Source organism: Rhinopithecus roxellana, chromosome 6, assembly GCF_007565055.1.
Source record: "Rhinopithecus roxellana isolate Shanxi Qingling chromosome 6, ASM756505v1, whole genome shotgun sequence".
Classification (NCBI taxonomy): domain Eukaryota; kingdom Metazoa; phylum Chordata; class Mammalia; order Primates; family Cercopithecidae; genus Rhinopithecus; species Rhinopithecus roxellana.
In genome coordinates, this window is record NC_044554.1 from 50,076,567 (window position 1) to 50,092,466 (window position 15,900).

Genomic DNA, 15,900 nt, shown 5'->3' on the forward strand with positions numbered 1-15,900 from the left:
CAGCTGGCGCCTGGAGGCAGGGTTGAGGAACCGAGGGGGCGCCACGAGGAAAAATGTTTCCGCCCACCTCTAACCCCTTCTCTAGCCGAGGACGGGGATTTGGGGTCTATTGTTTGGGTCCTACAGAGCTGGGCTGGGGCTTTCCCACGAAGTGTTGCTACCACCTGCTGGTTTTTCCAGGGAACACAAGCACCCGGTGCAATTCCCTTTGCCCCCTTTTCTCCCCGTATCGCCCTGTCCCATCTTGCTCTCCAGCTTCTTTGATTTATTCAAAGACATGTTTATTAAAGCACTGACTGCAAATGGGCTGATCGAAAGTGGTACTTAAAGAGCATTCAGAAGCCGAAGAAAATTGTGAAAGAGATCTATGAGCCAACAAACACAATAAACAAAACAATGAAACTCACTAAGTCACCTGGGAGAGACAAACAGGCTTTAATGAATTGACTGAATGAGTGATAGAAAGATAAAGGCTACCGAACAAGTTCCCACTTGGCCAGGGGGTTGTTCACTCTTAATATCAGGAGTCAATAAATAAGCCTGATAGCATTTAATGCTTCTGCATTTGGACGTCATTAATAATTCCACTTGTACTGACGTTCTGCTTTATCTTGTTTCTTCCCTTTGCCCTGAAACTCAGTGGTGGAGGGCTTCCTTCATTTTCTGATTAGTTATCTCCAAGGCTTTCAAAGACTTCTGCAAAGAAACGGAATTTGCATTGTATGTGGAATTATGTAACTCATACATTAACGTGCCTGATGGCTAGACATCTATGGTTATATTGAAAACTTAAAAAAAAGACACATAACTAGATTATGTTAAAATAAAAATATGAACAAAACCAAACCGTAGTTGTTACTTTATAAAACCCAAGAAATTCCTGTAGTAATTTGCAACCTGTCTTGTATTGACATACAGTAAAAATACCTGCATTCTTTTCTATTGCATGATATACCTCATATTAGGTGACTATAATATGAAATGAAGTTTTTGCTGCTCAAGGCTTATGTAATTAGTTATATTTGTCTTGTTAATAAAATTTGAGAGGCATCTAGTTTTCAAAGGAAGTGTCGTTGTACTCAGGAAACAAAGAGATTTAAATTTGTGGTTAGTCAGCTTTGCATCCTAAATACCTATATCTTATCAAAGCAAGTTTTAATGGTAGGTGGACAGCATAGAATGCATTGTTAAAGTATGCTGCAACCTGCAGCTATTAAAAAGCAAAGTAATGAATTCCTTTTTAAAGTTTAATGTAATTTTTTTGCTATAATTTGTTTGGTGCCTGGGACACTCCAGGTGCTTGGAAGTGTTATAGAATGAATCAATAAAAAATAGTATTTAAACTTTTTCTATGTGGCTGGGCACGATGGCTTATGCCTGTAATCCCAGCACTTTGGGAGGCTGAGGCGAGAGGATCACTTGAGGTCAGGAGTTTGAGACCAGCCTGGCCAGCATGGTGAAACCTCATCTCTACCAAACAATACAAAAATTAGCCAGGCGTGGTGATGCGCACTTATAGTCCCAGATACTCAGGAGGCCAACATGGGAGAATCGCTTGAACCCGGGAGGCGGAGGTTGCAGGGAGCCAAGATTGTCCTACTGCACTCCAGCCTGGGCAACACAGTGAGACCCTGTTTCTTTCTGTGTGTGTGTGTGTGTGTGTGTGTGTGTGTGTGTGTGTGTGTGTATAGACGTTCAGTGCTAATGGGCAGGACCTAAAAAGTTTGTGGCTCATAGAATTCATCATTTCTGGCACACGCAATCTATTATATAAATTTGGAGCCAAAAGGAACTGCTGAGTAGAAAACTCCAGGTGAGATAGGAAGGCTCCTAGATTGGTTCTGCTTCATTTTTTCCTGAGTTTTTGCCTCCTTCTTAGGCTTTTCTCGCTCCCCTAGGATATGCAATTTTCTTCTTCCTTATTTCCCCTTAGAACAGCTAATGTAAGCTGATGTTGTCATAAACAAAGAGCTTTACAAGTAATTTCACTGATAAGAATTCTAGTAAAAAGCCATAAAGGAGTCTCCTGAGTCCCTGATCTCTTATTCCAAAACATTAGTTATCGCTCCCGATGCATGACCTCCCAGGGCTCAGGCCCTTCACTGAACTGTCTTGAGGCTTTGTGGCCTCCAGGTGCAGTTGTACTTCCTAAAAGCTGGAGTCTAGTCTCCAAACACTTTACCAATGGAAGTATTAAATGCCCATTTGTACAACTAAAGCTTTTATTGTTTTCTGTTCAGAAACTTCTAGAGTGTTCAAAAATTCTCCTATGTTACGGGTTTGTTTGAAAGTGAAACCTAGATTGCAACTGATTTGTAGACCAAGGGTAATGGATACCCTTCATGGTGGTATTAAAGTTTACCCATCATAGTCTTATACTTTGATATTACTTTAACCATGCAATAATAAAAAGGTATTCAGAGATATTAGTGCCTCCAAGATAAAGAGGATGGCTCTTCTCTCAGTTAGGGGTTGACTTCAGCTATATGTAACAGAAAAGTTGTACAACAGTGGTTTAAACAAATTAGATAACACAGAAATACTACGAAGGCCCCAAGTCAACAAGACTCCAACTCTAGGATGAGGGCTTGTTCTCAGATTGTCAACATTTTAGCCAGAGCTCCAATTACAACGTCTCCAAATTTCAGGCAAGAAAAAGAAGGGAACAGGATTAAAGCGCTACATCCAGCTGAGTTAGCACTGTTCACAGAACCTTTCTGGAAGATCCATTCAGTGACTTCATATGTCTTACTGGCCAAGACAGTGTCACATGCTTGAAACCTGCAAAATGAAACCTGCAAAATACATGCTGCACAAAATAAAATTAAAGCTGTTAAACATAAGAGAGGAAGAAAGAAAGAGTATTAGCCAGGGAACCAGCAGCCTCTGCCACAAATGAGATAAAATGATCACAGTAGTCTACATTTTTCCCTACAATCAACAAAGATTTCCATTTCCTTTTTATAGGATATACTTGCTGGTATTTTCCTCCAGACCATTGTCTTTACATAGGTTTAATGCTCAAAGATGGTTCCCAGGAAGTTAGTTGAGTGAAGGGAAATGCCAGGAGTGTCTTCTTTCTAAAATAACCGTGACACAATCTCAAAAGAAAAATAAATCCTTTGCAGTTACCCACACAAACAATAGGACTTGAAAACATTCTAGATTTTAATAAGATTTTGGGCAGTCCTCAGATGCAGAGCAGAAGTGATAAACACTCCACACCTTTCTCTGCTGCTTTCCTGGTTTGTGTCTTTTCCATTCAGGTGCATATAGGAGATGGGATGATCTATGATGTGGAGCAGATGGCCCCCTGGTCGGCTCTTCCAGTAGAATGCAGTCTATTTCCGGAGCTCCGCCTCCAGATAGTGCTCTCTGAAAACTTTGGCATTTCCTAAACTGCAAGGGTGGCCTGCATTTCTACGAGATCTGCCTTCTACTTGTAGATGTGGCTGACACATTTCCTGGTTCCCATATTCTCTTGTCTTTAGTATACGTCTCTCTACATTCAAATGGATTCTGAGAATCTATCCCATCAGAACTTAAAGCGCCACCAACAAAGTGGAACTAGTCAACAACAAGAATCAGTAAACAGGAACGACAACACTTGAGATCTTTTAAAAATCTGAAACAAAGTAGAAAAGGAATGAAGATGTAAGAGTTCAAAGAAAAAGTCTTCACTTTATATTCTTAATGAGTTAAAAGCAGATGTGGAAGCTATATTAAAAGGTTGAGATAAAAAGGGATGGGGGCGGGGGAAGAAAAACGTAACAGTCAGGCGGGGCGTGGTGGCTCACGCCTGTAATCCCAGCACTTTGGGAGGCTGAGGTGGGTGGATCACCTGAATTCAGGAGTTCGAGACCAGCCTGGCCAACATGGTGAAACCCTGTCTCTACTAAAAATATGAAAATTAGCCAGGGAATTCTAAACTTAAATTTAGAATTCCCGGCAATAACCAAATTCCCTGGCATGGCCCTTTCTCCTTTGTCTTGCTTTGAAATAAACATGAACATTGTATTGTTTGTCTATCAATACCAGAAAAAATCTTAGTGGCTGAAAACAACACTTACTTATTATTTTACAGTTCCAAAGGCCAGAAGTCAGAAGTGGACCTCCGTGGGCTAAAATCCATGTACTGGTAGGGCTGTGTTCCTTTTGGAGTCACTAAGGAGGGTCTGTTTCCTAGCTTTTCCCAGTGTGGTTCTTGGAAGCCACCGTATTCCTTAGTTTGAGGTCTTCTCCTTTATCTTCAAATCCAGCAACATCGGCTAAGTCCTTCTGCTGCTGTTCCTCTCACTCTCTTCTTCCGCGTTTTTTTGTTTTTTTTTTTGAGACGGAGTCTCACTCTGTCGCCCAGGCTTGAGTGTAGTGGCGCGATCTCCGCTCACTGCAAGCTCCGCCTCCTGGGTTCACTCCATTCTCCTGCCTCAGCCTCTTGAGTAGCTGGGACTACAGGCGCCCGCCACCACACCCGGCTAATTTTTGGTATTTTTAGTGGAGACGGAGTTTCACCGTGTTAGCCAGGATGGTCTCGATCTCCTGACCTCGTGATCCGCCCGCCTTGGCCTCCCAAAGTGCTGGGATTACAGGCGTGAGCCATTGCGCCCGGCCTCTTCTTCCGCTTTTAAGGACTTCTGTGATTATGTCGGGCTAGCCGGGATAATCCAGGGTAATCTCCCCATCTCAAGGTTAACTGATTAGCAACGTTCATTTTCCTTTGCTATGTAAATGAGCGTATTAACAGGTCCCAGTGATTAGGAGGTGGGCATCTTTGGGACCGATATTCTGCCTACCACAGACATGAGGGCTGGAGCTCCAGCACCGTTTTGGCATCTGAGCCAAGGCTAGCGACTGTAATACCTCTAGACTTCTTGTTGTATGAGGAAAATAAACACCTGTGATTGCAATTTATGTTACTTGCAACTTCACACATCTCTAATAGATACAGACTCAAACATTAGATCTTTAGCCAAGGGCTAATTATTTTCAAAAGGCAAGATGAGGCCGTTTTCAAATCTGCAATTCTTAGAAAATTTGCCACTCAAGTCTGTTTTCCAGCAAGATGCATTACAAAATGTGCTCTGAACAATTAAGAGATGAATAAGCAATTGCATTCTTCATTAGGGAAGTTGTGATTGAGAAAAAGTGGTTATAATCACTTAAACTATCTGAAATTGTAGGATAAATAAAACACAAAACAAAATACAAACTTGCAAATCATGAATCAATAGTAAGAGGAAAATTAAGTAATTGAGGGTAATTATGACGACGAAAGTAAAATATCATATGTAAGTATAATAAGAAAGTCTGTTTTTAAAAGAATATTTTAAATATCCAGGTTGACATAATGGAAATATAAAAGAGAAATAGCAAAGACAGGGATGTCATCAGTGAAAAATTCCTTGACATCCGTCAGAGGAAGTCAACAGTTATTGCAGACATAATTAGTTAAAAGAATTTTAATGTTCTAAGATAATCATGAAATATTATCTTTAAAATAGGGTGTTGACCTCACAAGTCATGGATAAAAGATAAAAGCAAATGGACATGGTTCCTTCATCCAAAAGCAAAATAGATAAAAGATAACAAGAAAGCTTTAAAATATAGAAAACATAATTAAAGTGACAGATGTCAAACCAAGTACAAGGTCTTAATAAGCATAATATTCCAGAATAATTTTTATGGTAAGTCATTGGAATAAATACGTCATGGAATTTCTTCATGTGGCAAAACATCTCTCTCCCATTTCATAATATACATAAATAAACTGTTGTCTATTGCATTTCTAGAAACATTTATGTAAAAGAAAACACAATTTTTTTGTGTCTTATATAAAAAAGACACAATATTTTGGGGACACTGGACCATTTCACTTATCAAATAGCAATGCAACCATCAGTGACAGTACAAATGAATGCTGTTAAAATTAAATGTATAATTTTGAAATATTTAAATCATGGAGTTTAAATAAACATATGTACACATGTAATTGGAGGGAGGGAATTGCCATCCCTACACTGTTTCCCACCTTTTCTCTTCTCCTCCTCTTACCTGCACCTTCACAACCCAAGGAGAGACAGGAAGATGATGTTGACTTGTCTATAAAATTGATTAGCCTCTTACAAGCAATAATTTCAATCTTCTTCTGAGTCTTTGTGTAGCTAAAGCAGCAATCATGAAAAGGTATATAACCTGGAAATGAGCCCACTTTTTATTTATTATAAATCTAAGAAGATGCAGTTTGAAAGTGGGACATGATTTTTAAAATCATAGTATACTCATATTCAAATTCAACAAAAAATAGGCGTAAAATTTTAATCACTTTAAGTGAAGACATAAAATTATTTATTTTCATGTTAGAAAATACAGTAAGTTCCTTAACTGGATATATTCCTTCCTTCAAAGTAAATTAATGAAGAAGAGACATTCAATAGATAATAAAAATCTAAAATATAATTAGTGTAAATTACAGAAATTTCCCCCATTAATTGTCATTAAATCCCCACTGACAACTCCAACTCCCCTTCCCTTCTCCTGCCACAAATCTTTTACTTGCCTGGAAGAAGTTATACTGCTCTTGATTATAGCCTGAGTTACTAATCTTATTGTGGGTGAGGTGGGCTTCACTAATGGTTAGATAAGTAGGTTCTTCTTCTTTGCAACTCTGTTCTGTACTACGTATGAGAATTAACGGGTTGGCCTTGGGACTTGTGCTTTTCTGAATCATCATGACCTGTTGGATACCAGAAAAAATAAAAACTGGCATATTTATGACTCACACTGGTTGCAGGATAAGGAAGAAGAATGGATTTAGTGTCACCCTATATTATTCTGCTGGAAAACCAGAGTAAATTGAATAACTCAGAATTACCCCAAAGAGACTTTAAAAGCCAGACTAATTTAACTCTGGTCCATCCTTAAAACATCAGCTATCAGCCCAGAAGTAAACCATCACATACACGGTCAATTGATTTTCTGCAAGTGTGCCAAGACTTCAGTGGCAAAGGACAATCTTTTCAACAAATCTTTTCCAGGGAAAACTGGATATCCACATGCAAAAGACCAAAGTTTGACCCTTACTTTATAGCATATACAAAAATGAACTCAAAATGGATCAAAAACCCTGAACTTTAGAGCTAAAACTATAACTCTTAGAAGAAAGCATTAGGAAAAATCCTCAATAGATTGGATTTAGCAACAATTTAATGAATATCATACCACAAGCAAATGCCACAAAACAAAAAGTAGATATATTGAACATCATCAAAATTAAAAAACTTTTGTGCATCAAAGGATATTATTAAGAAAGCAAAAACACGATCTAACAAATAGGGGAAAATAATTTCAAATTATATATCTGCTAAGGAATTAATATCCAGAATATATAATGAATTCCTAAAACTCAACAACAAAACACAAAGTAATTCAAAAGTGGTCAAAAACTTTAATAGACATTTTTGCAAAGCAGATATACAGTCCAATAAGTATGTAAAAAGATGCTCAGTATCATTAATGAAATGAAAATTAAAATCATGGGGTACCGCTTTATGCCTCCTAGGATATAATAGCCACTATATTTAAAAAATATGTATTTAAAAAATATATCACTATTATATATAATATATAATATTATACTTTGTATTATATATATTATTATATTATTTATAATGTTATATACAATAACTATTATACAATATATAATAAAATAAAATATATTTTTCAAAATATAAAAATATTATTAAATATTTTAAAAATATAATAGCCATTATATTAAAAAAACAGGAAGTAAAAAGTGTTGGTGAGGATGTGGAGAAATTGGAACTCTTGTACATCACTGGAGGGAAATGTAAAATGATGCAGCCACTGTGTAGAACAGCATGACAGTTCCTCAAAAAATCGAACACAGAATTGCTATATGATCTAGCAATTCTATTTCTAGGTGTATACCCAAAATAATTGAAAATAAGGACTAGAACAGGTATTTGTACACCCCTCGTTATGGCAGCATTATTCACAATGGCCTAGAGGTGGAAACAATCCATGCCCATCAACAGATAAATAGATAAACAAAATGTTGTATACAAGCACAATGGAATATTATTCACTCATAAAAATAATGTAATTTATTTATTTATTTACTTATTTCTTTATTTTTTTGGGATGGAGTCTTGCTCTGTCCCCCAGGCTGCAGTGCAGTGGCACGATCTCAGCTCACTGCAAGCTCTGCCTCCCGGGTTCACGCCATTCTCTCATCTCAGCTTCCCGAGTAGCTGGGACTACAGGCACCTGCCACCATGCCCGGCTAATTTTGTTTTTGTATTTTTAGTAGAGACGGGGTTTCACCGTGTTAGCCAGAATGGTATGTGTTCTGTATTCGTCTGCTTTATGTCACTATAAAGGAATACCTGAGGCTGGGTAATTTATGAAGAAAAGAGGTTTATTTGGCTCACAGTTCTGCAGGCTGTACATGAAGCATAGTATCCACATTTGCTTCTGGTGAGGGCCACAAGAAGCTTCCAGTCATGGTGGAAGATGAAGAGGAGCCAGCAGAGGGATGGGAGGAAATGCCAGGTTCTTTTCAACAACCAGATCTCGCATGAACTCATAGACTGAGAACTCACTCATTACTGCAAGGACAGCATGAAGCCATTCATGAGGGATTTGCCTCCATGATCCAAACACTCCCCACTATTTCCACATGAGATTTGGAGGGAAGAAAACATCCAAACTATATCATGCTACAAGATGGATGGACCTTGAAAACATACTTAGTGAAATAAGTTGGAGACAGAAGGACAAATGTGTGATTCCAGTTATATCAGTGTGATTCCAGTTGTATCAGTGTCTTAGTCTGTTTAGGCTCCTAGAACAAAATACCATGAACTGGTATTAACAACAGAAATTTATTAACAACAGAAATTTATTTCTCACAGTTCTGGAGGATGGGAAGTCCAAGATGAAGAGACCAACAGCTTCAGTGTCTGATAAGGGCTCGCTCCCTGGTTCACAGATGGTCGTCTTTTTGCTGCATCCTCACGTGGCAGAAGGGGTAAGAGGTGTTTCTTGGGCCTCTTTTATAAGGCCACTAGTCTAATTTATGAAGTTGCTGACTACATGACCTAATTACCTCCCAAAGGCCCTACCTCCTATTAGCATCCACTTGGGGGCTAGAATTTCAACATACAAAACTTCAGGGGACCCAAACATTCAGGCTGTAGTGATGAGGTAGCAGGAGTAGGCAAATCTGTAGTGATAGGAAATAGATAGAAGATACCAGGGGCAGAAGGAGGAGTTATCATTTTATCTGTAGAGAATTTTTGTTAAGAATGCTGAAAAAATTTTGGGTGTAGACAGTGGCAACGGTTGTAGAACACTGTGAATATATTTAATGTCAGTGAATTGTGGTTAAAATGATAAATATTAAGTCATGTATATTTTACCACAATAAAAAAATCTTAGTTCACAGATTGCTGTTTCAGGGAAAACTTTAGAAATCACGCTCATTCACAGAAGACTTTTTTCTCTCATCATGTTTCTAATTGTAAATCTGTATTTATTTGTGTGGTTTCTGACGATTGTCTTTCTCCTCCCCAGGACTGATGTTCCATAATGATTTCCAAGTCAGATTTGCTTACTTATCTACTAATAGTATCTAACTCATTGAAATAATTCAGTATAAAACATTTTTATTGAATTAATATTTTTAGTAATAAGAAAGGAAAATAAAATACAATCTTGAGTAACACATCCATTGCAATTATCTAAAGCTTTTCCAGCTCTTACGTTTATAGAGTTGAACAATTTTAATAGGTCATTTAAAAATATAATTTGGCAAATGTGGCATGACTAGGCCACACAAAAACACAGATAGAGAAATAAGTCTCATTATTCTATTGTTACATAATTATTCACGATCAAATTATGGATTGTAAAAAGGTTAATTATTCCTAATGGTCTCCAAAAGCCATTATTTTCTTTAATTTGCATTTGGTAGGAATTGAGCGAGGCAGCTGATTACAAAGGGGCATAGCTATGCATTCTGATTTTACGTAATTCATTCTGAAGACTAATAGCGACAGTAAGTTAACAAAGTTTCCTACGAGAATCTATACATATCTTGTAATAGACTTCAAATAAGCCAAGCGAGTGGGAAATATTATGAACTTTTATATCTTATAATTAGAAATAACTTTGTATGCAACTGACTCTTCTAAGAGGTCAACAAGAAAAAGAAGATGAGGTCTGCTCCTATTTTTATTTTTGTTTTCTTATTTAAAACTAGACAATTGAAGATTTTAGAATAGCTTCCTTGGTGAAGTGCTTTAAACTCTGAACACTCAGAAGAGTATTGACAAAATTTTATTCTGTAAGCATTTTTATAAAACAATTCTGCTTCCAGTTAAACACCTTTTACTTTTTTTAGTGGTAGTGGTAATGGTGGTGGTGGTGGTAGGGATGGTGGATTCAACACTCCTAAAAATGGGAACTTTCTGGAGTTTACATTAATTATATTGAAGTTGTTTTATTACGTGTCAAATGTCTACTTGTGCTTCACTGCTTTATTAGTAATAAGTGTGTTCTCCAGTTATGTCACTCAGTCTATTTTTCCAAATGGAAACAAATAATTTCATATGTTTATAAATAAGTGACTAGGGCCTTTAAGACTTTTTATTGGAACTCATGTAAGTTTGTGTATGATTATAATTTGAGCCTTTCTCTGTGATCTAGAGTTTCTCCATCTGCTAAATGCCATAGAATAATTAAAAAAAAAAAAAAAGACTGCTAAGAGACTAGTTGGCAGAGAGATAAGCTGGTTTGTGAGACATTCAAGCAGTAGAAGTTGGTATAAAGTGATAGCGAATGTTGTTGGTGTTTTCCTCTTAGCAGCTGGTTTGAAAGTTCTCCTTGGGGAGTGTTGTTTTATTTCATTTTGTTTTATTTGGAGGAAATGTGTTGGTAAAACATTTGGGGCAAGGGAGATTCCAATGTGCATGCTTAAGTACTGCAAAATGCTCTCAAATTGCCCTTTAAATCCAGGGACTACATCAGGTTGACTCACCTTTGCTTGCGTGTGTGTGTGTGTGGCCTGCATATATAAATGTGGGTATAATTGCTTAAGCAGAGCTCAATTGCTTTATGTAATGGTGGGGTGAGTCTGTGCGGTTTTGTGTTTAATTGTTTTTTAAATAGCAATTAGATGTGTATTTCATTATATCAAAAAAGTGAAGGCAGTCAAAGGGGATCACTCTTTTTTTCTCAGTAAAATTTACTGATCAAAGGAGATCCAGCTATCAGCTATGCTACTTCAGATCTCCATGCTTCATCAGCAATTCTGGTAGGGACAGAGTGAGTGCTGACAACAGGAGAGTGGTTGGTGGCCTTAAGCGGGGTTTCCGCAGCCTCTTTTTCTACCAGCCAAGAGGGTGTATTATGGTCATTAATGTCACTCTTCCTGAAGTAGAACCCTGATGTGTGCTTCCTCAGGTGTCTTGTAGGAAAATCCATTAGCAATTATTTTTGCCTTGAGATATTCAAAGGCCACTTTCTTTGTAATCAATTAAGGAAGCAAAAGTATAAGCAAACAAGATTCCTGAACAAAGCATTGGTGGGTAAGGCTCACTTTTTTTTTTTCAGTAGACAGGCATGTATTTTTAAGGAAAAGGTCAGATAACCCTCAGTTATCTTTGTTTAGATATAACGGTCACAATCTGTCATAATTAGTCATAATCATGTACCTCTGTTCATTTTTCCTAAGATAGCAAAATCACAATATGGCTTTGCCTGGAGGGTCACTTGGAAGTTTTCATATGGGCTCTGAGACAGAGGGAGGAGGATCTGGGGCAATACAAAAGACACAGTAAAGCTGGAGGACGTGGGAGGAGAGAGAGACAGAGCGAGAGAGGGAGAGAGAGAGAGAGAGAGAGAGAGCGATCTCCAGGGGTTCAGGTGACTAATTCTCCCGGTGTTTGCAGTCACAGATAACCTGTGTCACTTCCAGACCAAACAGCTCAATAGACAAGTGTACTTTATCTTTGTTTTATTTTCTTTTTACTCACTTGATACAGATGAGCAGAAGGATCTCAGAAGTTACATTTTTAAAACAACAGATGGAAACAACCATCACAACAACTCCTTAGTCTATGAATTACTCCTTGGAGAGGCAACTCCCATCAACCAGGAACAACCGTTTAGGACTCTTCATGAGCAAGAAATAAACTTCCATCATGATTGTACCACTATGTAGCTTGGAGTTTGCTTATTACAGCAGCTAATGTTACCCTAACGAATATACCCTGTGTGCAAACTGATGTATGGAGGAAACAGAAATTTTAAACGTGGATTCAGGAGTATAGGGATCAGGGAAAGCAGCTGTCTGAGTTGCATTAAGAAGCCAGGAGATTGAACAGAGGCTTGAGTTGGATCCTCCTGAAACCCTAAAGCGTTAGCCACTATTTCAGGGCTCGTCTCACAATGTGTGCCTTGTAGGGAGGGGAGGAAAAGAAAGCATTAAATGACACAAAACATGGCTGCCCCAGTCCTTGCTTCTGTAGCTGATCATGAGGTCTAAATTAATAATCAAAACGACCTTATTCCACCTCCTATTCCCTGTCTGTCTCCTCTACCAGCACCTTAGCAGGCCAGAGTTCTTTTCTGGTAGGGTGAATCATATCTTCATTCTCAGAGGATCTGAGTCCTTAGTCCTTGGGATCCTGGCTTCACTGAGTTGCTGCTGTGTTTATTATCTAGATATATTGGACAAAGGATGCTAAGAGGCACTCCAGGGAATTCTCTGGGCTCCAGGCATTGTTCTGCTTGTCCCTATTATGGAACAGTCACTGAATTTCCCATGAATGGTCATGGGGATCATTCATTCAAGCCAGTGACCACCTTTGCTGCCTGTTATTTTAGTAGCATGAAGAGCTGCAAATGCCAGAAGGCAATCTCAGCTTCCCGTTTAATAGAACAATGACTTTATTTCTTGGTGGAAAAATTTTTCCCTTGGACAGAAATTAGTACAAGGTATGGGAAAGGAAGCAAAATTCCTTAAGTGGTTCAGTTAAGGTGTGATAGGAAAAATCTATCCCTGTCTCCACTCTTTGTTTCCTGGGCCTGAGTATTCTGGCAATGAGAGATAAAGCAATACGTTGTCCACTAGGTTAGGGCGTATACCACTACTATAGAACAGTGCCCCAGCCTCTCAGAGGGTGGTCTCCTCACTGGCCCATTGGCAGGCCATTCTATCTTTCTACCAATCAAGCTGCTTCTAGGTGGTGTGGCACATGATAAAACCAGACAATTCTATGGGTGTAAGTCTATGTCTGTACTTACAACATGATAAAATATGTTCTTTGGTCAGAGATGATATCAAAATGATGAATAAGTCATTCAATAAGTCCAAGAATGTTGGTGCTGACAGAAACATTGTGGGTAAGGAAGGAAAATTCTTCTTGAGAATATGTACATACTCCTGTGAAATTAAACTATGTCTCCCTAATGATAGAAGGGATTCAAAGTAATCAGCCTTCTGGGTGATCTCCTTAAACACCTGAGGAATGGTGTTGTGATGGGGACTAAACTCTAGTATCTCCTTTTACCAGTGCTGATCACTTCTGATTAGCCTTGCAAAGGAAGCCCATGTCACTGAGCCCATGTATCACTTCCATTGATGTCTTTGGAGCGGCCATGCACATGGGCTCATGGAGAAAGCCCCGGGATGGAGCATCCATTCACTTTCTCACTAAGATCATTCATCTTCCTCAGCATGCTATTTCTTACCAAAAAATTTTATTTTCTTCCTTAAGATATTCCAGCAGAATGCTCTTACTTCTTGTTCTAATTTGAACTTCTTATTCCCTGGTTTTACCACAGAACCAACATCCTGGCCATCCTGAGATTTAATTTTACTGAGTTTTGGAGTTGGTCTCACTGTACTTTGATTTCTTATCTTCATCTTTTTTTTTCCTTAGGACTACATTTTTTTGTGTGCTGGAATTCATATTTTAATACACTTTATAGAAAAACTTTCATCTCTGCATGTATTAAATGGCTTTATTCTATCTTAATGCTTTGTTAATATTTTGGTTATAGTATTTGAGATGTAAAACGTTTTCTTTTCTAGCCTGACTGAAGTCCTGACTTCGTTTACTTCCAGTACCTAATGTTGCTGGTACGAAGTTAGCTGCCAATCTGATTCAATTCTGCCCATGATAATTTGTTTTATTTATTTTTTCTGGAGTTTTTAGGGTTTTCTTTTTATCATTTCTATTCTGAAGTTGTGTAAAAATATGTAAAAAAATATTTTATCCACTGTGCTTACCTTTCCCCTGAATGCTTTTCATTCTTTTTTTGTTTGTGATTTATATGTTTTCTATGAATAGCTTTTCTCCTGAAATTATCATTTAACCGATAATTTTTAACTGATGTCAACGGTCCCTTTTTCTTTTTTCATTTTACTCTTTTTTTAAATAAATGAATATAATGTTTTCTCAATTTTTTTTTTGAGACGGAATTTTACTCTGTTGCCCAGGCTGGAGTGCAGTGGTGCGACCTCAGCTCACGGCAACCACCACTTCCTGGGTTCAAGCAATTCTCCTGTCTCAGCCTCCCAAGTAGCTGGGATTACAGGCATGCACCACCAAGCCCAGCTAATTTTTTTTTTTTTTTTTTTTTTGTATTTAGTAGAGATGGGGTTTCACCATGTTGATCAGGCTGATTTTAAACTCCTGACCTTAGGTGATTCGCCTGCCTCCGCCTCCCAACGTGCTGGAATTACAGGTGTGAGCCACTGTACCCAGCCTCAAAATTTTAAAAAAGAAAAAATAAACTTATAATTAAATTAAAGTTTTTGTCTTTTCCCAAAAGTATATATGTTTCCTCTGGGGTCAATATTCTGTTTAATTACCTTGGTCTTTCTCTTTTATTCTGCTATATTAGTAAGGATAATTAATGCTACCTGCTATTACAAATAATCTCAAAATTCTCAGTGCCTTAATCCAGTGTAAGTTGTCTTGCTTTGCTTTCACCTCACGTAAAGGCCAATTCCTGGTCAGAGTCCTCCGGGGCAACTTTCTTATAGGGGATGACTCAGAGATGCAGGGCGCCACTACTCTAGGATTCCCATTATTGCTGCAAAAAGTGAGAGAGGAATATCACATGTAGGAGATCTTGTGTTTCTAGCAAAGCCTGGGTGAATTATGTTTCTACTGCATTCCCCTATTTAGAATTGGTCATCAGGCCCAATCTAGATGCAAGGATACTGGGAAATGTAGTTTTTCTATACTCCCCAGAGGATGATAAAATGGTTTGATAAATCTATAGAATTGTCTTTGCCAGAGCCTTTTGCTTTTCTTTTTAATCAAATGTCTGCTGATACTCAGTTGTCCAATATGATTATAAATTTAGAAATGTTGATTATTACCTGTAACTGACTAACATTTCTTCTGATACTAGTTTCCTTTTCCCTGCATACAAAGACTGCAAGATTTCTGTTTGTGGGTGTGGTATGTGGACAGGCAGGCTATACTCTAAGATAAGCAAGCTGGCAGCCTGTACTCTGACAGCCATTGCCCGTCTTAGGCTGACAGTTTATTCAGCCTCACTTTATAGGCACTTTCCTTACACATACTCATGTGTGGGACACATGACTCAGCAGTCGTTGGACATACAGTTCTTCAATCAGTTGTCTTACTTTAAGCACTTTCTCATGCTTTGACTGCATCTCTAAGAGTTTATAGAATGCTGTAAAAATGACCCTGCCTCACTTGCTGCGTTCTTTTCTACCTGTATTGAGCTAGGCCCTTTTCGCTCTGATTTATATTAAGTCACGTTGGCCATAGCCATCTCTGGTCTTTCAGAAACTCATGAAATCTTATTTATTTATTATTATTTTTTTGAGACGGA